We start from the raw sequence: 24,572 nt of genomic DNA on the forward strand, positions 1-24,572 counted from the left end.
AATAGACACACCTTTAGTGGAGACATATACCTTGCCCCTAATAGTCCTATCTTTAAATTTAATGTCAGCCCACATGTAACCCTCAAGATCTATTTTCTTGCCAGTGTACCCCCCGGGATGTATGTCTGATGGTAAAAGTTTCTTAGAACTCCAAAATTTGTCAAAAACATTCTTGCCTATTATGGTGTACCAGGCACAAGAATCAATAAGCATCGATATTTCTTTGCCATTAATGGAAATCATATCACTGGGAAAACCTTTGCATTCAGTATCACCAACACATAGCATAGTATTAATTTCAAACGGTTGTTCGAGATCATCACCTTCTTCATAAGATAAAAAGTTAACTTTTTGTGGGGACTTACACATTTTGCTAAAATGTCCTGACTTTTTACATTTAATACAAATCTTGTTCAAAGCTGGGCAACCTCTATAATTACCTACGTGATCATTAGCTCCACACCTATAGCATATTATTTGAGATTTTTTAGGAAACGATTTATTGTCTCTACTAAAACTATCTTTCCTAGGAGGAAAAAACGTAGGTTTTCTATAATTAGAAGGATTCCTTACTAGAGAAACTTCAGGAATTATTACCTTAGTCTTTGCCTCATGACCTCTTATTTCATTTACGAACAGTTCAGATTGCTCAATACCCTTGGCAATGTTAAGTACCGCACTGAGAGAAGATTCAGTGCCCATCCACAAGCGTTCTTGGATCTTTTTGCTCTTGGTACGCATCATAATTTGATCTCTTAAAACTTGATCAAAATTTATAGTTTCAAAAGAGCAAGATCCAGCCAAAGTGCGTAAAGCAGCTACAAAAGTTTCAATGGATTCGTCTTCCTTTTGTACCCTAGAATAAAATTTAAATCTTTCCATAACGGTGTTGATTTTTCTTCCGAATCTAGTACTTAGTTGCTTAATAACAACTTCAAAAACATTTAAATCACCACCACCTACATTTTCAACAGGGGGTAGACTTTCTAATTCTTTGAGTCCAGCACCACCTAAACAGTTTTTTAGCAAGGCAAGTTTCCTTTTAGGAGAACAACCATCTTCCTCTACTACGTCGACATATGCAAGGAAAGTTGGACACCAGAGATCCCATTCTACTTTTGGATCACCAGCTGAAGGTAAAAAATGTGCTGGAGAGATAATGTTGTTAGACATTTTAAAATGAAATGTAAATAAAGAAAGAATAAAAAAAAAATTAATGAAAGTAGTCACCGTTGTCCAGAAGATCTCATCGTCCAAACTTGATAGATGTGGAGATGTAGAACGTTTATATATTGTTCCTCTTGTGTATTGTTGTAATAGGAAGAAATATTAATGTTAGCTCAAGAAAAGAATATATGGAGAACGATCTTAAATAAAACGAAGAAAAATAACAACTCGGCTTAAAACAGACTTCCGAGTTGTAACTGGTAGCTATGGCAACAAAATGGCTGCTGGAACGCAACGTTTTCATGTAACGTTATGCGTGATGACAAATTGCGCTGAGTTGGACATCATGCAGCGTAATGCGTGATGACGAGCTGTACTGAACACGAAGAGTCCATGCGCGTAATGGAGAACTCTCAACAGCGTGAGTCGGCAGCTCGAGCTGTAAGGTACAGTAGATTTCAAATGATGCCTTACGATATTGATGCCAAACACACAATAAAATAGAAATAAATGAGTTAGAGAGATGAAATTTCAAGCGGAATTTCGCACAGGGGTGAAATGCGCCGGAATGATACAGTTGCCAGGAAACAAAAGGAGAAAATCCCAAGCGCCACAAATAGTTGACAAAACAGCCGCAGGTGCAATCAAAAGCACATGAAGTGACAAGAGCGGCCGCTGGTGCAATCATTCAATACACAAAATACAGTGAAAAAGTACCTTCAACTGATCCTTAGAAGGAAAGGTGAACGCTGTCTCCAAACTTCGTTTTTCAAGTAAAAAAAATAAAAATGAGTCTTTTTCTTGTTTCATGCCTTAAGTATCCCGATCGTCGCCAAATTATGTTGGAATCAAGAGGAGGCAGCTGGATAGTAGTTCGAAGTTTATTATAAGGAGACAGCTTGAACAACCACCAAGACAGGTACACAAGCTTAACTGATCATAGGTAAAGAGGAATCATAACAATTCTAAATAGAACATAACAATTCTAAATGGAACATAGAAGATGGAATACTACAGTAACCAAGCAAGGACCACCAGTGTCAGCAGGTCAGGACCGACATCAGCATGTGAACACTGTCAGCAGGGAAGAGCAGTGTTAGCAAGGAGACTGGTGTCAGCAGGCGATGACCAGTGTCAGCATGAGAGGACAGGTGTCAACAGGCAAGGATCACCGTCAGAATTCAAGGTCCAGTGTCAGCAGTGGAAAAACAGTGCCAGCAGGCAAGGACCAGTGTCAACAGGGAGGACAAATGTCAGCAGTCAAGAAACCCATGTCAGCAGTCAAATACCAGTGTCAGCATGCGAGAATAGGTGTCAGCGGGTGAGGACCAGCATCAGCATAGAGTACAAGTGTCTGCAGGTAAGATAAGTGTCTGCAGGGATGATCAGTGTCAGCAGGGAGGACCAGTGTCAGCTGGGAGGACCAGCATCAGCAGGGAGTACCAGCGTCATTCAGCTAGGTGGACCAGCGTCAGCTGGGAGGGCTAGTGTTAGCTGGGAGGACCAGTGTCAGCTGTGAGGGCCAGTGTCAGCAGGGAGGACCAGTGTCAGCAGGGAGGACCAGTGTCAGCAGGGAGGACCAGCGCCAGCTGGGAGGACCCACGTCAGCAAGGAAGTCCAGTGTCAGCAGGATAGACCAGCGTCAGCAGGGAGGACCAGTGTCAGCAGGGAGGACCAGGGTCTGCTGGGAGGACCAGCGCCAGCAGGGAGGACCAGCGTCAGCAGGGAGGACCAGCGTCAGGAGGGAGGACCAGTGTCAGCAGGGAGGACCAGTGTCAGCAGGTGAAGAACCATCGACAGCAGGCGAGGACCAGTGTCAACAGCGAGGACCAGTGTCAGCAGGGAGGACCAGTGTCAGCTAGGAGGACCAGCATCAGCAGGGTGGATCTTTGTCAGCAGGGAGGACCAGCGTCAGCAGGGAGGACCAGTGTCAGCTGGGAGGACCAGCATCAGCAGGGTGGATCTTTGTCAGCAGGGAGGACCAGCGTCAGCAGGGAGGACCAGCGTCAGCAGGGAGGGCCAGTGTCAGCAGAGAGGACCAGCGTCAGCAGGGAGGACCAACGTCAACAGCGAGAACTAGTGTCAGCAGGGAGGACCAGTGTCAACAGGGAGGACCTTTGTCAGCAGGTAGGACAAGTGTCAGCAGGGAGGGCTAGTGTCAGCAGGGAGGGTCAGTGTCAACAGGGAGGACCAGCGTCAGCAGGGAGAGTCAGTGTCAGCAGGGAGGACCAGTGTCAGCAGGGAGGACCAGTGTCAGCAGGGAGGACCGGTGTCAGCAGGGAGGGTCAGTGTAAGCAGCGAGGACCAGTGTCAGTAGGTGAAGAAACGTTAACAGCAGGCGAGGACCAGTGTCAGCAGGGATGACCATTGTCAGCAGGGAGGGCCAGCGTCAGCAGGGAGGGCCTGTGTCAACAGGGAGGACCAGTATCAGCAGGGAGGACCAGTGTCAGCAGGGAGGGCATGTGTCAGCAGGGAGGACTGGTGTCAGCAGGGAGGACCGGTGTCAGCTGGGAGGACCAGTATCAGCAGGGAGGGCCTGTGTCAGCAGGGAGGACCAGTGTCAGCAGGGAGGACCAGTATCAGCTGGGACTACCAGTATCAGCAGGGAGGGCCTGTGTCAGCAGGGAGGACCAGTGTCAGCAGGGAGGACCAGTATCAGCAGGGAGGACCAGTGTCAGCAGGGAGGACCAGTGTCAGCTGGGAGGGCCTGTGTCAGCAGGGAGGACCAGTGTCAGCAGGGAGGACCAGCATCAGCAAGGAGGACCAGCGTCAGCAGGGAGGGCCAGTGTCAACAGCGAGGGCCAGTGTCAACAGGGATGACCTTTGTCAGAAGGGAGGGTCGGTGTTAGCAGGGAGGGTCAGTGTCAACAGGGAGGACAAGTGAAAGCAGGGAGGACCAGAATCAGCAGGGAGGGTTAGTGTCAGCAGGGAGGACCAGTGTCAGCAGGGAGGGTCAGTGTCAGCATGGAGGACCTGTGTCAGTAGGTGAGAAACCATCGACAGCAGGCGAAGACCAGTGTCAGCAGGGATAACCAGCATCAGCAGGAAGGGCCAGTGTCAGCAGGGAGGGCCTGTGTCAGCAGGGAGGACCAGTGTTGCAGGGAAGACCAGTGTCAGCTGGGAAGGCCAGTGTCAGCAGGGAAGGCCAGTGTCAGCAGGGAGGGCCAGTGGCAGCAGGGAGGACCATCGTCAGCAGGGGGGACCAGCGTCAGCAGGGAGGACCAGTGTCTGCTGGGAGGACCAGCGTAAGTAGGGAGGACCAGCGGCATTCAGCTGCGTGGACCAGCGTCAGCTGGGAGGGCCAGTGTTAGCTGGGAGGGCCAGTGTCAGCTGTGAGGGCCAGTGCAAGCAGGGAGGACCAGTGTCAGCTGGGAGGAGCAGCGTTAGCTGAGAGGACCAGCGTCAGCTGGGAGGACCCGCGTCAACAGGGAGGTCCAGCGTCAGCAGGATAGACCAGCGTCAGCAGAGAGGACCAGCGTCAGCAGGGAGGTCCAGCGTCAGCAGGGAGAACCAGCGTCAGCAGGGAGGACCAGCGTCAGCAGGGAGGACCAGCATCAGCAGGGAAGACCAGCGTCAGCAGGGAGGATCAGCATCAGGAGGGAGGACCAGCGTCAGCAGGGAGGACCAACATCAGCAGGGAGGACCAGCGTCAGCAGGGAGGATCAGATTTAGCAGGGAGGACCAGTGTCAGCAGGTGAAGAACCAGCGTCAGCAGGGAGGAACAGTGTGAGCAGGGAGTACCAGCGTGAGCAGGGAGGACCAGCATCAGCAGGGAAGACCAGCGTCAGCAGGGAGGACCAGCATCAGGAGGGAGGACCAGCGTCAGCAGGGAGGACCAACATCAGCAGGGAGGACCAGTGTCAGTGAGGAGGACCAGCATCAGCAGGGAGGACCAGTGTCAGCAGGTGAAGAACCAGCGTCAGCAGGGAGGAACAGTGTGAGCAGGGAGTACCAGCATGAGCAGGGAGGACTAGCGTCAGCAGGGAAGACCAGCATCAGCAGGGAGGACCAGTTTCAGCAGGCGAAGAACCAGCGTCAGCAGGGAGGACCCGTGTCAGCTGGGAGGACCAGTGTCAGCAGGGAGAACCAACGTCAACGGGGAGGAACATCGTCAGCAGGGAGGACCAGCGTCAGCAGGGAGGACCAGTATCAGCTGGGAGGACCAGTGTCAGCAGGCGAGGACCAGTATCACCAGGGAAGACAAGTGTCAGCAGGGAGGACCAGTGTCAGCAGGGAGGACCACTGTCAGCAGGGAGGACCAGTGTCAGCTGGGAGGACCATTGTCAGCAGGTAGGCAAGTGTCAACAGGGAGGACCTTTGTCAGCAGGGAGGACCAGTGTCAGCAGGGAGGACCAGTGTCAGCAGGGAGGGTCAGTGTCAGCAGAGAGGACCAGTGTCAGCAGGGAGGACCAGTGTCAGCAGGGAGGACCAGTGTCAGCAGGGAGGACCAGCATCAGCAAGGAGGACCAGCGTCAGCAGGGAGGACCAGCGTCAGCAGAGAGGACCAGCGTCAGCAGGGAGGACCAGCGTCAGTAGGGAGGACCAGCGTCAGCAGGGAGAGCAAGTGTCAACAACGAGGACTAGTGTCAACAGGGAGGACCTTTGTCAGAAGGGAGGGTCGGTGTTAGCAGGAAGGGTCAGTGTCAACAGGGAGGACAAGTAAAAGCAGGGAGGACCAGCATCAGCAGGGAGGGTCAGTGTCAACAGGGAGGACCAGTGTCAGCAGGGAGTGCCAGTGTCAGCATGGAAGACCAGTGTCAGTAGGTGAAAAACCATCTACAGCAGGCGAGGACCAGTGTCAGCAGGGATGACAAGCAGCAGCAGGAAGGGCCAGTGTCAGCAGGGGGGGCCTGTGTCAGCAGGGGGACCAGTGTAGCAGGGAAGACCAGTGTCAGCTGGGAGGGCCAGTGTCAGCAGGGAGGGCCAGTGTCAGCAGGGAGGGCGAGTGTCAGCAGGGAGGACCAGCATCAGCAGGGGGGACCAGCATCAGCAGGGAGGACCAGCGTAAGTAGGGAGGACCCGCGCCACTCAGCTGGGTGGACCAGCGTTAGCTGGGAGGGCCACCGTCAGCTGCGAGGGCCAGTGCAAGCAGGGAGGACCAGTGTCAGCTGGGAGGAGCAGCGTTAGCTGAGAGGAACAGCGTCAGCTGGGAGTACCCGCATCAACAGGGAGTTCCAGCGTCAGCAGGATAGACCAGCGTCAGCAGGGAGGACCAGCATCAGCAGGGAGGTCCAGCGTCAGCAGGGAGGACCAGCATCAGCAGGGAAGACCAACGTCAGCCGGGAGGACCAGCATCAGGAGGGAGGACCAGCGTCAGCAGGGAGGACCAACATCAGCAGGGAGGACCAGCGTCAGCAGGGAGGATCAGATTTAGCAGGAAGGAACAGTGTCAGCAGGGAAGCCCATTGTCAGGTAGGAGGACCAGCATCAGCAGGGAGGACCAGTGTCAGCAGGTGAAGAACCAGCATCAGCAGGGAGGAACAGTGTGAGCAGGGAGTAACAGCGTGAGCAGGGAGGACTAGCGTCAGCAGGGAAGACCAGTGTCAGCTGGGAGGACCAGTGTCAGCTGGGAGGACCAGTGTCAGCAGGGAGAACCACCGTCAACAGGGAGGAACAGCGTCAGCAGGGAGGACCAGCGTCAGCACGGAGGGCCAGTATCAGCTGGGAGGACCAGTGTCAGCAGGCGAGGACCAGTATCACCAGGGAAGACAAGTGTCAGCAGGGAGGACCAGTGTCAGCTGGGAGGACCACTGTCAGCAGGACGGACCCGTGTCAGCTGGGAGGATCAGTGTCAGCAGGGAGGCCAGTGTCAACAGGGAGGACATTTGTCAGCAGGGAGGACCAGTGTCAGCAGGGAGGACCAGTGTCAGCAGGGAGGGTCAGTGTCAGCAGGGAGGACCAGTGTCAGCAGGAAAGACCAGTGTCAGCAGGGAGGACCAGTGTCAGCAGGGAGGACCAGTATCAGCAGGGAGGACCAGTATCAGCTGGGAGGACCAGTGTCAGCAGGCGAGGACCAGTATCACCAGGTGAGACACGTGTCAGCAGGGAGGACCGGTGTCAGCTGGGAGGACCACTGTCAGCAGGGAGGACCAGTGTCAGCAGGGAGGACCTGTGTCAGCAGGGAGGCCAGTGTCAGCAGGGAGGACCAGTGTCAGCAGGGAGGACAAGTGTCAGCAGGGATTGTCAGTGTCAGCAGGGAGGAGCAGTGTCAGCAGGGAGGACCAGTGTCAGCAGAGAGGGCCAGTGTCAGCAGGGAGGACCAGTATCATCAGGGAGGACCAGTGTCAGCAGGGAGGACCAGTGTCAGCTGGGAGGGCCTGTGTCAGCAGGGAGGACCAGCATCAGCAAGGAGGACCAGCATCAGCAGGGAGGACCAGCGTCAGCAGAGATGACCAGCGTCAGCAGGGAGGACCAGCATCAGCAGGGAGGACCAGCGTCAGCAGAGAGAGCAAGTGTCAAAAACGAGGACCAGTGTCAACAGGGAGGACCTTTGTCAGAAGGGAGGGTCTGTGTTAGCAGGAAGGGTCAGTGTCAACAGGGAGGAAAAGTGAAAGCAGGGAGGACCAGCATCAGCAGGGAGGGTCAGTGTCAACAGGGATGACCAGTGTCAGCAGGGAGGGCCAGTGTCAGCATGGAGGACCAGTGTCAGTAGGTGAAAAACCATCGACAGCAGGCGAGGACCAGTGTCAGCAGGGATGACCAGCAGCAGCAGGAAGGGCCAGTATCAGCAGGGAGGGCCTGTGTCAGCAGGGAGGACCAGTGTAGCAGGGAAGACCAGTGTCAGCTGGGAGGGCCAGTGTCAGCAGGGATGGCCAGTGTCAGCAGGGTGGGCAAGTGTCAGCAGGGAGGACAAGCGTCAGCAGGGGGGACCAGCGTCAGCAGGGAGGACCAGTGTCTGCTGGGAGGACCAGTGTAAGTAGGGAAGACCTGCGTCATTCAGCTGGGTGGAGCAGCGTTAGCTGGGAGGGCCAGCATCAGCTGTGAGGGCCAGTGCAAGCAGGGAGGACCAGTGTCAGCTGGGAGGAGCAGCGTTAGCTGAGAGGACCAGCGTCAGCTGGGAGGACCCGCGTCAACAGGGAGGTCCAGCATCAGCAGGATAGACCAGCGTCAGCAGGGAGGACCAGCGTCAGCAGGGAGGTCCAGCGTCAGCAGGGAGAACCAGCGTCAGCAGGGAGGACCAGCGTCAGCAGGGAGGACCAGCATCAGCAGGGAGGACCAGCGTCAGGAGGGAGGACCAGCGTCAACAGGGAGGACTAACATCAGCAGGGAGGACCAGCGTCAGCAGGGAGGATCAGATTTAGCAGGAAGGAACAGTTTCAGCAGGGAGGACCAGTGTCAGCGAGGAGGACCAGCATCAACAGGGAGGACCAGTGTCAGCAGGTGAAGAACCAGCGTCAGCAGGGAGGACCAGTGTGAGCAGGGAGTACCAGCGTGAGCAGGGAGGACTAGCGTCAGCAGGGAAGACAAGCGTCAGCAGGGAGGACCAGTGTCAGCAGGTGAAGAACCAGCGTCAAATTACACAATAATGACCCCGCACCCTTCAACAGTTAATAGAGTAATTGTACAGTTTCAATAGTATTATTCACATAGTTCAATTGATTTTTCCAGTTGTTTTCCCAAAAATTCCAAAGTCAGGTTCTTCAGCAAAAAAATTCTTTATTCTCAAATGATGATAAAACCAATAGCCAACGCGTTTCGTCCGAAACCGGACTTCTTCGGGGCTTATCAAAGTTCTCTATATAGCAAGGTTTCACACTGGTCTTCACACTTGAGGTTCAGTTAATTTCAAAGAACAATAAATAATCATAATTCCATGATATCAGAAGTTCTAATTTTTTGGTGAATAAAAACAGTAAAGGTCGTAAGAAGAGTATCGGCGTGTCGTGAAGCGTGTAGTCATCTGGTTCAGACGACTGGAAAATCAATTGAACTATGTGAATAATACTATTGAAACTGTACTATTACCCTATTAACTGTTGAAGGGTGCGGGTCATTATTGTGTAATTTGATTTGAAAACCAAGTTTCTTGGCTTTCTATTATTGGGATCCAGGGGATTGTGTCCCAGAGCTCCTGCACCTACACATTGGTATACTTTAGGGACTTCGTCTCCAGTGCGGGCAGAGTACCCTTAATCCCCTGTTCTGATTTGAATGAAGAACCAGCGTCAGCAGGGGAGACAAGTGTCAGCAGGGAGGACCAGTGTCAGCTGGGATGACCACTGTCAGCAGGGAGGACCAGTGTCAGCAGGGAGGACCAGTGTCAGCAGGGAGGCCAGTGTCAACAGGGAGGACCTTTGTCAGCAGGGAGGACCAGTGCCAGCAGGGAGGGTCAGTGTCAGCAGGGAGGACCAGTGTCAGCAGGGAGGACCAGTGACAGCAGGGAGGACCAGTATCAGCAGGGAGGACCAGTGTCAGCAGGGAGGACCTGTGATAGCTGGGAGGGCCTGTGTCAGCAGGGAGGACCAGTGTCAGCAGGAAGGACCCGCATCAGCAAGGAGGACCAGCGTCAGCAGGGAGGACCAGCGTCAGCAGAGAGGACCAGCGTCAGCAGGGAGGACCAGCATCAGCAGGGAGGATCAGCGTCAGCAGGGAGGGCCAGTGTCAACAACGAGGACCAGTGTCAACAGGGAGGACCTTTGTCAGAAGGGAGGGTCGGTGTTAGCAGGGATGGTCAGTATCAGCAGGGAGGACAAGTGAAAGCAGGGAGGACCAGCATCAGCAGGGAGGGTCAGTGTCAGCAGGGAGGACCAGTGTCAGCAGGGAGGACCAGTGTCTGCATGGAGGACCAGTGTCAGTAGGTGAAAAACCATCGAAGCAGGTGAGGACCAGTGTCAGCAGGGATGACCAGCAGCAGCAGGAAGGGCCAGTGTCAGCAGGGAGGGCCTGTGTCAGCAGGGAGGACCAGTGTAGCAGGGAAGACCAGTGTCAGCTGAGAGGTCCAGTGTCAGCAGGGAGGGCCAGTGTCAGCAGGGAGGGCCAGTGTCAGCAGGGAGGACCAGCGTCAGCAGGGGGGACCAGCCTCAGCAGGGAGGACCAGTGTCTGCTGGGAGGACCAGCGTAAGTAGGGAGGACCTGCGTCATTCAGCTGGGTGGACCAGCGTTAGCTGGAAAGGCCAGCTTCAGCTGTGAGGGCCAGTGCAAGCAGGGAGGACCAGTGTCAGCTGGGAGGAGCAGCGTTAGCTGAGAGGACCAGCGTCAGCTGGGAGAACCCGTGTCAACAGGGAGGTCCAGCGTCAGCAGGATAGACCAGCGTCAGCAGGGAGGACCAGCGTCAGCAGGGAGGTCCAGCATCAGCAGGGAGAGCCAGCGTCAGCAGGGAGGTCCAGCGTCAGCAGGGAGGACCAGCATCAGCAGGGAGGACCAATGTCAGCAGGGAGGACCAGCGTCAGCAGGGAGGACCAGCATCAAGAGGGAGGACAAGCGTCAGCAGGGAGGACCAACATCAGCAGGGAGGACCAGTGTCAGCAGGTGCAGAACCAGCGTCAGCAGGGAGGACCAATGTGAGCAGGGAGTACCAGCGTGAGCAGGGAGGACTAGCGTCAGCAGGGAAGACCAGCGTCAGCAGGGAAGACCAGCGTCAGCAGGGAAGACCAGTGTCAGCAGGTGAAGAACCAGCGTCAAATTACACAATAATGACCCCGCACCTTTCAACAGTTAATAGAGTAATAGTACAATTTTAATAGTATTATTCACATAGCTCAATTGATTTTCCAGTCGTTCTCTCAAAAATTCCAAAGTCAGGTTCTTCAGCAAAAAAAATCTTTATTCTCAAATGATGATAAAACCAATAGCCAACGCGTTTCGTCCGAAACCGGACTTCTTCAGGGCTTATCAAAGTTCTCTATATAGCAAGGTTTCACACTGGTCTTCACACTTGAGGTTCAGTTAATTTCGAAGAACAATAAATAATCATAATGCCATGTTATCAGAAGTTCTCATTTTTTGGTGAATAAAAACAGTAAAGGCCGTAAGAAGAGTATCGGCGTGTCATGAAGCGTGTAGTCATCTGGTTCAGACGACTGGAAAATCAATTGAACTATGTGAATAATATTATTGAAACTGTACTATTACCCTATTAACTGTTGAAGGGTGCGGGGTCATTATTGTGTAATTTGATTTGAAAACCAAGTTTCTTGGCTTTCTATTATTGGGATCCAGGGGATTGTGTCCCAGACCTCCTGCACCTGCACATTGGTATACTTTAGGGACTTTGTCTCCAGTGCGGGCAGAGTAGCCTTAATCCCCTGTTCTGGTTTGAATGAAGAACCAGCGTCAGCAGGGAGGACCAGTGTCAGCTGGGAGGACCAGTGTCAGCAGGGAGGACCAGCGTCAACAGGGAGGAACAGCGTCAAGAGGAAGGACCAGCGTCAGCAGGGAGGACCAGTATCAGCTGGGAGGACCAATGTCAGCAGGCGAGGACCAGTATCACCAGGGAAGACAAGTGTCAGCAGGGAGGACCAGTGTCAGCTGGGAGGACCACTGTCAGCAGGGAGGACCAGTGTCAGCAGGGAGGACCAGTGTCAGCTGGGAGGGCCTGTGTCAGCAGGGAGGCCAGTGTCAACAGGGAGGACCTTTGTCAGCTGGGAGGACCAGTGTCAGCAGGGAGGACCAGTGTCAGCAGGGAGGGTCAGTGTCAGCAGGGAGGACCAGTGTCAGCAGGGAGGACCAGTGTCAGCTGGGAGGGCCAGTGTCAGCAGGGAGGACCAGTATCAGCTGGGAGGAGCAGCGTTAGCTGAGAGGATCAGCGTCAGCAGGGAGGTCCCGCGTCAACAGGGAGGTCCAGCGTCAGCAGGATAGATCAGTATCAGCAGGGAGGGCCAGCATCAGCAGGGAGCACCAGCGTCAGCAGGGAGCACCAGCATCAGCAGGGAGTACTAGCGTCAGCAGGGAGGACCAGCGTCAGCAGGGAGGACCAGCGTCAGCAGGGAGGACCAGCATCAGCAGGGAAGACCAGCATCAGGAGGGAGGCCCAGCGTCAGCAGGTGAAGAAGCAGCATCAGCTGGGAGGACAAGTGTCTGCTGGGAGGACCAGTGTCAGCAGGGAGGACCAGTATCTACTGAGAGGACCACTGTCACCAGGGAGGACCACTGTCACCAGGGAGGACCAGTGTCAGCTGGGAGAACCACTGTCAGCAGAGAGGACCAGTGTCAGAAGGGAGGACCAGTGTCAGCAGGGAGGTCCAGTGTCAGCAGGCACCCAAGATCCACTTTGGGAACATACAGCTTCAGCAGCAATGGTACGTGACTTGGAGAATCTTTGAATTATATTTTCAGGAGGAGGAAATGTGAAACAGATTAATCATTTGTAATGTGGGTCTCCAGTTCTATCAAGAGTCTAGTTTCAAGACAACTTTGAAAGGAAGAGACTTGCTTCTGAAGATTGCAATACTATATCTTCAGAGATGGCTGCTTCCCAATCTGTTTACAGGCCCGAGCCAATTGTCAGACTGACAGTGTTTTGCGAGCCACCTAGTTTCGCGGATATCTGCTGGGTGGAAGGAGGCAAAGAGGATGAAAGTACTATGAAAGGAAAGCCAGATGGGGAAAAGCAGCATCGGCGGGAGAGAGGCACACGGGCGGGCGGGACACTGCTCCTCAAGCCCGGTTTTACGCAGGATGGGCGGAGTGCCTCAGTCTGTCTGTACGGCGGGGGCTCTCTCTTTAGCCTCCTGGCCAGTCCGGCCCTGGTGCAGTCATGTCTCACAAAGGTCGGGTCTAGACCGTCACTCTGGAGTCTGTATCCTCCGGGTGAGGTCTCCTATTCTTCCACCTGGGGGCCTGGAGAGAAGGGGGGTGTTTGGTCCGGGGCGCCAGTCACAGTCGCCCTTGAGAGGCGTTTATAAGCTAGTTTGTAACTGTAACTGTGTCGGGACTGGTTGTTCTAAGGTGCGCTAAGTGATGTGCTAGCATTTGGAAGAAGTTTTGAGAAACGCAGGTGGCCTGTTTCTTTTCCTTTGCTTGCTTTGTTTAGGAAAGGAAAGTCTCCATTGGAGGGTTTGGTGTTTTCTCAAGCCCTTGAGTTGGTGTTTAGAAACAGTAAAGTGTGTAGATGGCTGGGCTCCTGCCCACTCCTCATGTGATACAGCGCCTTGTCATACCCTCCCAACCTAGCCTTCGATAGCTCAGTTGGTAGAGCGGAGGACTGTAGTGGAGTGTCTGTCATCCTTAGGTCGCTGGTTCAAATCCGGCTCGAAGGATTTTTGCAAACTCTTCACTTTTTTTCCCTCTGCTTCACAATAGAAAGCGCCTCTTTCTCAGACCCTCACACGCCGGGGCTTTTCCTGCCTCCTCTCTTCACCTTTACAGCCCAGCTCTCTCCTCCGGGCGAGGGGGGGGGGGGGGGGGGCGGGAGGCTTGTGGGAGAGTCGAACCGCCCGCCCCCTGTGTGCAGCCCCCGCTGCAATGCCCCCTCATCAGACAGAGCCGGGGGCCCCTGGGCTGAAGCAGCCCTGGGAGCTGGTTGTGGCGACTCTGGCATCAGGGGATGCTGCTGAGAGCGTCTGCTGGGAGGCGAGAGGGCTGCTGTGAGGTGTGAGGGGTGAGTGTGTTTGTGTGTGTATCGTGGGAGAGAGTGTGTGTGTTTGTTGAACCTCTGCCCCCCCCCCCCCCCCCCCAACCTGTGTTGGTGTGAAGGAGTTGATAAATGGCACGAACCAGCAGCATATCGTGGAGAGGCGGCTTGAAGGACACATGAGGAGCGGCCCAGCAGGACGAGATGCATCGGTTCCTCGTTAGTATAGTGGTCAGTATCCCCGCCTGTCACGCGCGACGGGGAGGATTCAGTCGGCTTTTTTAAAGCATGACAATTCTATCCCTATTTTAAATGGCATCTAGAATGTGACACCCCTGCTACCGTGTACTGGTGCTTTTCATGCATGACGTCATCTCCGTTAACTGAAAGGTTTACTAATGCAATCTCATCATTTTTCAAATCAATCACGGGCGATTTGTAAGTCGCACACTTTTTGGGAAGCATTTCTGCCTTTTCATGTTCAGCTTCTGTGTACTTTACTGGAAAAAGAAACGTGCACGAAGGGTTATTGTTGACATGAAAATCAAAGGACTGCATGATCAACATAATGCATTTAAGCCCGTTTTCTTTTTTAAAGAAACATCAATGAAAGGATGGGTCGTGCTCTGAATGAGGATTTGTTTTCTATGACGGTGAAGCGTTTTAAAAAGCTCTTTGTTTAAGTCTAATGGTTTAGAACTTCCAGTCATTTTGTGAAAGTAACATTTCCACTGGCCTGCACTCTCGACCAGCCTCATCAGAGATCTTATATTGCCTAGGTCCAGCACGAGTACCAAATTCCGGTCAGGTAATAGCAGTGTATTCTGGGACTTGTAGTCCTGTTCCTAACACTCTAAACTCAGGCCAAGGGGAGCCAGCATCCAAAGTAACCGCCTGGGCTTGGAGAAGCGCTCATGATCGGGTCTGGGCTAACTTGAGAGCTTTGTCGAGGCCTTGGACGAGCTCCAGGGATCCCCGAGAAGGGCTGCTGCCCTCCGGCAGGGGTCCCTAAAAATTGGCGCTGACCCCCGCTGCTGCCCTGAGAAGAGGCGCTGACCTAGAACAGTGACTGGTATTTTTCTGGATGGTTATAATTGGTTCTTGCTGTTTTCCGCTCTCCAGTTCCTTGTGTGTTATGAAGGTTCCTTGCATCTTGCAGGGATGCAAACTCTCCCGAGTTCTGAGCCTATTTAAGGTCGAGTAGGTTGCTCTGTTGGGGATGTGCCTGAAAGCAGCGTGTTTTCTGTGTCTGTTGATGTTCTCGAAAGCGCAGTAAAGACTATCTTGCCAGTGTTAGATTGATGTGCTTTTCAGTGCTTTCTGTAGTTGATGAGCAAACACTGTGACAGAAGCAGAGGTGGCCTGACCCTGCTGGTATGTCTTGGGGCAGCTGCTCTAAGGGAGGAGTGGGTGCTCCCTGGTGGTCTAGTGGTTAGGATTCGGCGCTCTCACCGCCGCGGCCCGGGTTCGATTCCCGGTCAGGGAAGGGGACATTTTTTTTACACTCTGTACTTCCATTTTTTGGGGCCTCCTATTTAAACACGTTTTTGAAGGTTTTACATCGCAAATCTTTCTTTACGTACATTTCTTCTTTACTTGACTTGCCACCTGCTAATAACAACGTCACCTTTCAGGGACAGAGACAAAGCACTGATAGAAAAGTCAATGCTGGTCGTCAAAGCTTATTCTTCACAACGGATGTATTTCCACTTGGAAGATGCATTGGCGAATCCAGGAGGCCTGTTTCTATGGGTCTCCAGTTCTATCAAGAGTCTAGTTTCAAGACAACTTTGAAAGGAAGAGACTTGCTTCTGAAGATTGCAATACTATATCTTCAGAGATGGCTGCTTCCCAATCTGTTTACAGGCCCGAGCCAATTGTCAGACTGACAGTGTTTTGCGAGCCACCTAGTTTCGCGGATATCTGCTGGGTGGAAGGAGGCAAAGAGGATGAAAGTACTATGAAAGGAAAGCCAGATGGGGAAAAGCAGCATCGGCGGGAGAGAGGCACACGGGCGGGCGGGACACTGCTCCTCAAGCCCGGTTTTACGCAGGATGGGCGGAGTGCCTCAGTCTGTCTGTACGGCGGGGGCTCTCTCTTTAGCCTCCTGGCCAGTCCGGCCCTGGTGCAGTCATGTCTCACAAAGGTCGGGTCTAGACCGTCACTCTGGAGTCTGTATCCTCCGGGTGAGGTCTCCTATTCTTCCACCTGGGGGCCTGGAGAGAAGGGGGGTGTTTGGTCCGGGGCGCCAGTCACAGTCGCCCTTGAGAGGCGTTTATAAGCTAGTTTGTAACTGTAACTGTGTCGGGACTGGTTGTTCTAAGGTGCGCTAAGTGATGTGCTAGCATTTGGAAGAAGTTTTGAGAAACGCAGGTGGCCTGTTTCTTTTCCTTTGCTTGCTTTGTTTAGGAAAGGAAAGTCTCCATTGGAGGGTTTGGTGTTTTCTCAAGCCCTTGAGTTGGTGTTTAGAAACAGTAAAGTGTGTAGATGGCTGGGCTCCTGCCCACTCCTCATGTGATACAGCGCCTTGTCATACCCTCCCAACCTAGCCTTCGATAGCTCAGTTGGTAGAGCGGAGGACTGTAGTGGAGTGTCTGTCATCCTTAGGTCGCTGGTTCAAATCCGGCTCGAAGGATTTTTGCAAACTCTTCACTTTTTTTCCCTCTGCTTCACAATAGAAAGCGCCTCTTTCTCAGACCCTCACACGCCGGGGCTTTTCCTGCCTCCTCTCTTCACCTTTACAGCCCAGCTCTCTCCTCCGGGCGAGGGGGGGGGGGGGGGGGCGGGAGGCTTGTGGGAGAGTCGAACCGCCCGCCCCCTGTGTGCAGCCCCCGCTGCAATGCCCCCTCATCAGACAGAGCCGGGGGCCCCTGGGCTGAAGCAGCCCTGGGAGCTGGTTGTGGCGACTCTGGCATCAGGGGATGCTGCTGAGAGCGTCTGCTGGGAGGCGAGAGGGCTGCTGTGAGGTGTGAGGGGTGAGTGTGTTTGTGTGTGTATCGTGGGAGAGAGTGTGTGTGTTTGTTGAACCTCTGCCCCCCCCCCCCCCCCCAACCTGTGTTGGTGTGAAGGAGTTGATAAATGGCACGAACCAGCAGCATATCGTGGAGAGGCGGCTTGAAGGACACATGAGGAGCGGCCCAGCAGGACGAGATGCATCGGTTCCTCGTTAGTATAGTGGTCAGTATCCCCGCCTGTCACGCGCGACGGGGAGGATTCAGTCGGCTTTTTTAAAGCATGACAATTCTATCCCTATTTTAAATGGCATCTAGAATGTGACACCCCTGCTACCGTGTACTGGTGCTTTTCATGCATGACGTCATCTCCGTTAACTGAAAGGTTTACTAATGCAATCTCATCATTTTTCAAATCAATCACGGGCGATTTGTAAGTCGCACACTTTTTGGGAAGCATTTCTGCCTTTTCATGTTCAGCTTCTGTGTACTTTACTGGAAAAAGAAACGTGCACGAAGGGTTATTGTTGACATGAAAATCAAAGGACTGCATGATCAACATAATGCATTTAAGCCCGTTTTCTTTTTTAAAGAAACATCAATGAAAGGATGGGTCGTGCTCTGAATGAGGATTTGTTTTCTATGACGGTGAAGCGTTTTAAAAAGCTCTTTGTTTAAGTCTAATGGTTTAGAACTTCCAGTCATTTTGTGAAAGTAACATTTCCACTGGCCTGCACTCTCGACCAGCCTCATCAGAGATCTTATATTGCCTAGGTCCAGCACGAGTACCAAATTCCGGTCAGGTAATAGCAGTGTATTCTGGGACTTGTAGTCCTGTTCCTAACACTCTAAACTCAGGCCAAGGGGAGCCAGCATCCAAAGTAACCGCCTGGGCTTGGAGAAGCGCTCATGATCGGGTCTGGGCTAACTTGAGAGCTTTGTCGAGGCCTTGGACGAGCTCCAGGGATCCCCGAGAAGGGCTGCTGCCCTCCGGCAGGGGTCCCTAAAAATTGGCGCTGACCCCCGCTGCTGCCCTGAGAAGAGGCGCTGACCTAGAACAGTGACTGGTATTTTTCTGGATGGTTATAATTGGTTCTTGCTGTTTTCCGCTCTCCAGTTCCTTGTGTGTTATGAAGGTTCCTTGCATCTTGCAGGGATGCAAACTCTCCCGAGTTCTGAGCCTATTTAAGGTCGAGTAGGTTGCTCTGTTGGGGATGTGCCTGAAAGCAGCGTGTTTTCTGTGTCTGTTGATGTTCTCGAAAGCGCAGTAAAGACTATCTTGCCAGTGTTAGATTGATGTGCTTTTCAGTGCTTTCTGTAGTTGATGAGCAAACACTGTGACAGAAGCAGAGGTGGCCTGACCCTGCTGGTATGTCTTGGGGCAGCTGCTCTAAGGGAGGAGTGGGTGCTCCCTGGTGGTCTAGTGGTTAGGATTCGGCGCTCTCACCGCAGCGGCCCGGGTTCGATTCCCGGTCAGGGAAGGGGACATTTTTTTTACACTCTGTACTTCCATTTTTTGGGGCCTCCTATTTAAACACGTTTTTGAAGGTTTTACATCGCAAATCTTTCTTTACGTACATTTCTTCTTTACTTGACTTGCCACCTGCTAATAACAACGTCACCTTTCAGGGACAGAGACAAAGCACTGATAGAAAAGTCAATGCTGGTCGTCAAAGCTTATTCTTCACAACGGATGTATTTCCACTTGGAAGATGCATTGGCGAATCCAGGAGGCCTGTTTCTATGGGTCTCCAGTTCTATCAAGAGTCTAGTTTCAAGACAACTTTGAAAGGAAGAGACTTGCTTCTGAAGATTGCAATACTATATCTTCAGAGATGGCTGCTTCCCAATCTGTTTACAGGCCCGAGCCAATTGTCAGACTGACAGTGTTTTGCGAGCCACCTAGTTTCGCGGATATCTGCTGGGTGGAAGGAGGCAAAGAGGATGAAAGTACTATGAAAGGAAAGCCAGATGGGGAAAAGCAGCATCGGCGGGAGAGAGGCACACGGGCGGGCGGGACACTGCTCCTCAAGCCCGGTTTTACGCAGGATGGGCGGAGTGCCTCAGTCTGTCTGTACGGCGGGGGCTCTCTCTTTAGCCTCCTGGCCAGTCCGGCCCTGGTGCAGTCATGTCTCACAAAGGTCGGGTCTAGACCGTCACTCTGGAGTCTGTATCCTCCGGGTGAGGTCTCCTATTCTTCCACCTGGGGGCCTGGAGAGAAGGGGGGTGTTTGGTCCGGGGCGCCAGTCACAGTCGCCCTTGAGAGGCGTTTATAAGCTAGTTTGTAACTGTAACTGTGTCGGGACTGGTTGTTCTAAGGTGCGCTAAGTGATGTGCTAGCATTTGGAAGAAGTTTTGAGAAACGCAGGTGGCCTGTTTCTTTTCCTTTGCTTGCTTTGTTTAGGAAAGGAAAGTCTCCATTGGAGGGTTTGGTGTTTTCTCAAGCCCTTGAGTTGGTGTTTAGAAACAGTAAAGTGTGTAGATGGCTGGGCTCCTGCCCACTCCTCATGTGATACAGCGCCTTGTCATACCCTCCCAACCTAGCCTTCGATAGCTCAGTTGGTAGAGCGGAGGACTGTAGTGGAGTGTCTGTCATCCTTAGGTCGCTGGTTCAAATCCGGCTCGAAGGATTTTTGCAAACTCTTCACTTTTTTTCCCTCTGCTTCACAATAGAAAGCGCCTCTTTCTCAGACCCTCACACGCCGGGGCTTTTCCTGCCTCCTCTCTTCACCTTTACAGCCCAGCTCTCTCCTCCGGGCGAGGGGGGGGGGGGGGGGGCGGGAGGCTTGTGGGAGAGTCGAACCGCCCGCCCCCTGTGTGCAGCCCCCGCTGCAATGCCCCCTCATCAGACAGAGCCGGGGGCCCCTGGGCTGAAGCAGCCCTGGGAGCTGGTTGTGGCGACTCTGGCATCAGGGGATGCTGCTGAGAGCGTCTGCTGGGAGGCGAGAGGGCTGCTGTGAGGTGTGAGGGGTGAGTGTGTTTGTGTGTGTATCGTGGGAGAGAGTGTGTGTGTTTGTTGAACCTCTGCCCCCCCCCCCCCCCCCCAACCTGTGTTGGTGTGAAGGAGTTGATAAATGGCACGAACCAGCAGCATATCGTGGAGAGGCGGCTTGAAGGACACATGAGGAGCGGCCCAGCAGGACGAGATGCATCGGTTCCTCGTTAGTATAGTGGTCAGTATCCCCGCCTGTCACGCGCGACGGGGAGGATTCAGTCGGCTTTTTTAAAGCATGACAATTCTATCCCTATTTTAAATGGCATCTAGAATGTGACACCCCTGCTACCGTGTACTGGTGCTTTTCATGCATGACGTCATCTCCGTTAACTGAAAGGTTTACTAATGCAATCTCATCATTTTTCAAATCAATCACGGGCGATTTGTAAGTCGCACACTTTTTGGGAAGCATTTCTGCCTTTTCATGTTCAGCTTCTGTGTACTTTACTGGAAAAAGAAACGTGCACGAAGGGTTATTGTTGACATGAAAATCAAAGGACTGCATGATCAACATAATGCATTTAAGCCCGTTTTCTTTTTTAAAGAAACATCAATGAAAGGATGGGTCGTGCTCTGAATGAGGATTTGTTTTCTATGACGGTGAAGCGTTTTAAAAAGCTCTTTGTTTAAGTCTAATGGTTTAGAACTTCCAGTCATTTTGTGAAAGTAACATTTCCACTGGCCTGCACTCTCGACCAGCCTCATCAGAGATCTTATATTGCCTAGGTCCAGCACGAGTACCAAATTCCGGTCAGGTAATAGCAGTGTATTCTGGGACTTGTAGTCCTGTTCCTAACACTCTAAACTCAGGCCAAGGGGAGCCAGCATCCAAAGTAACCGCCTGGGCTTGGAGAAGCGCTCATGATCGGGTCTGGGCTAACTTGAGAGCTTTGTCGAGGCCTTGGACGAGCTCCAGGGATCCCCGAGAAGGGCTGCTGCCCTCCGGCAGGGGTCCCTAAAAATTGGCGCTGACCCCCGCTGCTGCCCTGAGAAGAGGCGCTGACCTAGAACAGTGACTGGTATTTTTCTGGATGGTTATAATTGGTTCTTGCTGTTTTCCGCTCTCCAGTTCCTTGTGTGTTATGAAGGTTCCTTGCATCTTGCAGGGATGCAAACTCTCCCGAGTTCTGAGCCTATTTAAGGTCGAGTAGGTTGCTCTGTTGGGGATGTGCCTGAAAGCAGCGTGTTTTCTGTGTCTGTTGATGTTCTCGAAAGCGCAGTAAAGACTATCTTGCCAGTGTTAGATTGATGTGCTTTTCAGTGCTTTCTGTAGTTGATGAGCAAACACTGTGACAGAAGCAGAGGTGGCCTGACCCTGCTGGTATGTCTTGGGGCAGCTGCTCTAAGGGAGGAGTGGGTGCTCCCTGGTGGTCTAGTGGTTAGGATTCGGCGCTCTCACCGCAGCGGCCCGGGTTCGATTCCCGGTCAGGGAAGGGGACATTTTTTTTACACTCTGTACTTCCATTTTTTGGGGCCTCCTATTTAAACACGTTTTTGAAGGTTTTACATCGCAAATCTTTCTTTACGTACATTTCTTCTTTACTTGACTTGCCACCTGCTAATAACAACGTCACCTTTCAGGGACAGAGACAAAGCACTGATAGAAAAGTCAATGCTGGTCGTCAAAGCTTATTCTTCACAACGGATGTATTTCCACTTGGAAGATGCATTGGCGAATCCAGGAGGCCTGTTTCTATGGGTCTCCAGTTCTATCAAGAGTCTAGTTTCAAGACAACTTTGAAAGGAAGAGACTTGCTTCTGAAGATTGCAATACTATATCTTCAGAGATGGCTGCTTCCCAATCTGTTTACAGGCCCGAGCCAATTGTCAGACTGACAGTGTTTTGCGAGCCACCTAGTTTCGCGGATATCTGCTGGGTGGAAGGAGGCAAAGAGGATGAAAGTACTATGAAAGGAAAGCCAGATGGGGAAAAGCAGCATCGGCGGGAGAGAGGCACACGGGCGGGCGGGACACTGCTCCTCAAGCCCGGTTTTACGCAGGATGGGCGGAGTGCCTCAGTCTGTCTGTACGGCGGGGGCTCTCTCTTTAGCCTCCTGGCCAGTCCGGCCCTGGTGCAGTCATGTCTCACAAAGGTCGGGTCTAGACCGTCACTCTGGAGTCTGTATCCTCCGGGTGAGGTCTCCTATTCTTCCACCTGGGGGCCTGGAGAGAAGGGGGGTGTTTGGTCCGGGGCGCCAGTCACAGTCGCCCTTGAGAGGCGTTTATAAGCTAGTTTGTAACTGTAACTGTGTCGGGACTGGTTGTTCTAAGGTGCGCTAAGTGATGTGCTAGCATTTGGAAGAAGTTTTGAGAAACGCAGGTGGCCTGTTTCTTTTCCTTTGCTTGCTTTGTTTAGGAAAGGAAAGTCTCCATTGGAGGGTTTGGTGTTTTCTCAAGCCCTTGAGTTGGTGTTTAGAAACAGTAAAGTGTGTAGATGGCTGGGCTCCTGCCCACTCCTCATGTGATACAGCGCCTTGTCATACCCTCCCAACCTAGCCTTCGATAGCTCAGTTGGTAGAGCGGAGGACTGTAGTGGAGTGTCTGTCATCCTTAGGTCGCTGGTTCAAATCCGGCTCGAAGGATTTTTGCAAACTCTTCACTTTTTTTCCCTCTGCTTCACAATAGAAAGCGCCTCTTTCTCAGACCCTCACACGCCGGGGCTTTTCCTGCCTCCTCTCTTCACCTTTACAGCCCAGCTCTCTCCTCCGGGCGAGGGGGGGGGGGGGGGGGCGGGAGGCTTGTGGGAGAGTCGAACCGCCCGCCCCCTGTGTGCAGCCCCCGCTGCAATGCCCCCTCATCAGACAGAGCCGGGGGCCCCTGGGCTGAAGCAGCCCTGGGAGCTGGTTGTGGCGACTCTGGCATCAGGGGATGCTGCTGAGAGCGTCTGCTGGGAGGCGAGAGGGCTGCTGTGAGGTGTGAGGGGTGAGTGTGTTTGTGTGTGTATCGTGGGAGAGAGTGTGTGTGTTTGTTGAACCTCTGCCCCCCCCCCCCCCCCCCAACCTGTGTTGGTGTGAAGGAGTTGATAAATGGCACGAACCAGCAGCATATCGTGGAGAGGCGGCTTGAAGGACACATGAGGAGCGGCCCAGCAGGACGAGATGCATCGGTTCCTCGTTAGTATAGTGGTCAGTATCCCCGCCTGTCACGCGCGACGGGGAGGATTCAGTCGGCTTTTTTAAAGCATGACAATTCTATCCCTATTTTAAATGGCATCTAGAATGTGACACCCCTGCTACCGTGTACTGGTGCTTTTCATGCATGACGTCATCTCCGTTAACTGAAAGGTTTACTAATGCAATCTCATCATTTTTCAAATCAATCACGGGCGATTTGTAAGTCGCACACTTTTTGGGAAGCATTTCTGCCTTTTCATGTTCAGCTTCTGTGTACTTTACTGGAAAAAGAAACGTGCACGAAGGGTTATTGTTGACATGAAAATCAAAGGACTGCATGATCAACATAATGCATTTAAGCCCGTTTTCTTTTTTAAAGAAACATCAATGAAAGGATGGGTCGTGCTCTGAATGAGGATTTGTTTTCTATGACGGTGAAGCGTTTTAAAAAGCTCTTTGTTTAAGTCTAATGGTTTAGAACTTCCAGTCATTTTGTGAAAGTAACATTTCCACTGGCCTGCACTCTCGACCAGCCTCATCAGAGATCTTATATTGCCTAGGTCCAGCACGAGTACCAAATTCCGGTCAGGTAATAGCAGTGTATTCTGGGACTTGTAGTCCTGTTCCTAACACTCTAAACTCAGGCCAAGGGGAGCCAGCATCCAAAGTAACCGCCTGGGCTTGGAGAAGCGCTCATGATCGGGTCTGGGCTAACTTGAGAGCTTTGTCGAGGCCTTGGACGAGCTCCAGGGATCCCCGAGAAGGGCTGCTGCCCTCCGGCAGGGGTCCCTAAAAATTGGCGCTGACCCCCGCTGCTGCCCTGAGAAGAGGCGCTGACCTAGAACAGTGACTGGTATTTTTCTGGATGGTTATAATTGGTTCTTGCTGTTTTCCGCTCTCCAGTTCCTTGTGTGTTATGAAGGTTCCTTGCATCTTGCAGGGATGCAAACTCTCCCGAGTTCTGAGCCTATTTAAGGTCGAGTAGGTTGCTCTGTTGGGGATGTGCCTGAAAGCAGCGTGTTTTCTGTGTCTGTTGATGTTCTCGAAAGCGCAGTAAAGACTATCTTGCCAGTGTTAGATTGATGTGCTTTTCAGTGCTTTCTGTAGTTGATGAGCAAACACTGTGACAGAAGCAGAGGTGGCCTGACCCTGCTGGTATGTCTTGGGGCAGCTGCTCTAAGGGAGGAGTGGGTGCTCCCTGGTGGTCTAGTGGTTAGGATTCGGCGCTCTCACCGCCGCGGCCCGGGTTCGATTCCCGGTCAGGGAAGGGGACATTTTTTTTACACTCTGTACTTCCATTTTTTGGGGCCTCCTATTTAAACACGTTTTTGAAGGTTTTACATCGCAAATCTTTCTTTACGTACATTTCTTCTTTACTTGACTTGCCACCTGCTAATAACAACGTCACCTTTCAGGGACAGAGACAAAGCACTGATAGAAAAGTCAATGCTGGTCGTCAAAGCTTATTCTTCACAACGGATGTATTTCCACTTGGAAGATGCATTGGCGAATCCAGGAGGCCTGTTTCTATGGGTCTCCAGTTCTATCAAGAGTCTAGTTTCAAGACAACTTTGAAAGGAAGAGACTTGCTTCTGAAGATTGCAATACTATATCTTCAGAGATGGCTGCTTCCCAATCTGTTTACAGGCCCGAGCCAATTGTCAGACTGACAGTGTTTTGCGAGCCACCTAGTTTCGCGGATATCTGCTGGGTGGAAGGAGGCAAAGAGGATGAAAGTACTATGAAAGGAAAGCCAGATGGGGAAAAGCAGCATCGGCGGGAGAGAGGCACACGGGCGGGCGGGACACTGCTCCTCAAGCCCGGTTTTACGCAGG

General features: G+C 52.6%; 8 non-coding genes across 8 annotated transcripts; all 8 read left to right on the forward strand.

Annotated features, from left to right (window-relative positions):
* Positions 1–13,278: 13,278 nt before the first annotated feature.
* TRNAY-GUA (transfer RNA tyrosine (anticodon GUA)) lies at positions 13,279–13,364 on the forward strand. The gene is given in 2 exon segments: positions 13,279–13,315; positions 13,329–13,364. It is a non-coding gene; the product is annotated as a tRNA-Tyr (tRNA).
* A 1,728-nt stretch (positions 13,365–15,092) lies between these two features.
* TRNAE-CUC (transfer RNA glutamic acid (anticodon CUC)) lies at positions 15,093–15,164 on the forward strand. Its single transcript has one exon. It is a non-coding gene; the product is annotated as a tRNA-Glu (tRNA).
* A 1,063-nt stretch (positions 15,165–16,227) lies between these two features.
* TRNAY-GUA (transfer RNA tyrosine (anticodon GUA)) lies at positions 16,228–16,313 on the forward strand. The gene is given in 2 exon segments: positions 16,228–16,264; positions 16,278–16,313. It is a non-coding gene; the product is annotated as a tRNA-Tyr (tRNA).
* A 1,725-nt stretch (positions 16,314–18,038) lies between these two features.
* TRNAE-CUC (transfer RNA glutamic acid (anticodon CUC)) lies at positions 18,039–18,110 on the forward strand. Its single transcript has one exon. It is a non-coding gene; the product is annotated as a tRNA-Glu (tRNA).
* Positions 18,111–19,173: 1,063 nt separating this feature from the next.
* Positions 19,174–19,259, forward strand: TRNAY-GUA (transfer RNA tyrosine (anticodon GUA)). The gene is given in 2 exon segments: positions 19,174–19,210; positions 19,224–19,259. It is a non-coding gene; the product is annotated as a tRNA-Tyr (tRNA).
* A 1,726-nt stretch (positions 19,260–20,985) lies between these two features.
* TRNAE-CUC (transfer RNA glutamic acid (anticodon CUC)) lies at positions 20,986–21,057 on the forward strand. The gene has a single exon. It is a non-coding gene; the product is annotated as a tRNA-Glu (tRNA).
* Positions 21,058–22,120: 1,063 nt separating this feature from the next.
* On the forward strand, positions 22,121–22,206 carry TRNAY-GUA (transfer RNA tyrosine (anticodon GUA)). Its single transcript is given in 2 exon segments — positions 22,121–22,157; positions 22,171–22,206. It is a non-coding gene; the product is annotated as a tRNA-Tyr (tRNA).
* A 1,726-nt stretch (positions 22,207–23,932) lies between these two features.
* TRNAE-CUC (transfer RNA glutamic acid (anticodon CUC)) lies at positions 23,933–24,004 on the forward strand. Its single transcript has one exon. It is a non-coding gene; the product is annotated as a tRNA-Glu (tRNA).
* Positions 24,005–24,572: the final 568 nt, after the last annotated feature.

The sequence above is a fragment of the Lissotriton helveticus genome, chromosome 1_2 (genome assembly GCF_964261635.1).
Source record: "Lissotriton helveticus chromosome 1_2, aLisHel1.1, whole genome shotgun sequence".
In the NCBI taxonomy this organism is placed as follows: domain Eukaryota; kingdom Metazoa; phylum Chordata; class Amphibia; order Caudata; family Salamandridae; genus Lissotriton; species Lissotriton helveticus.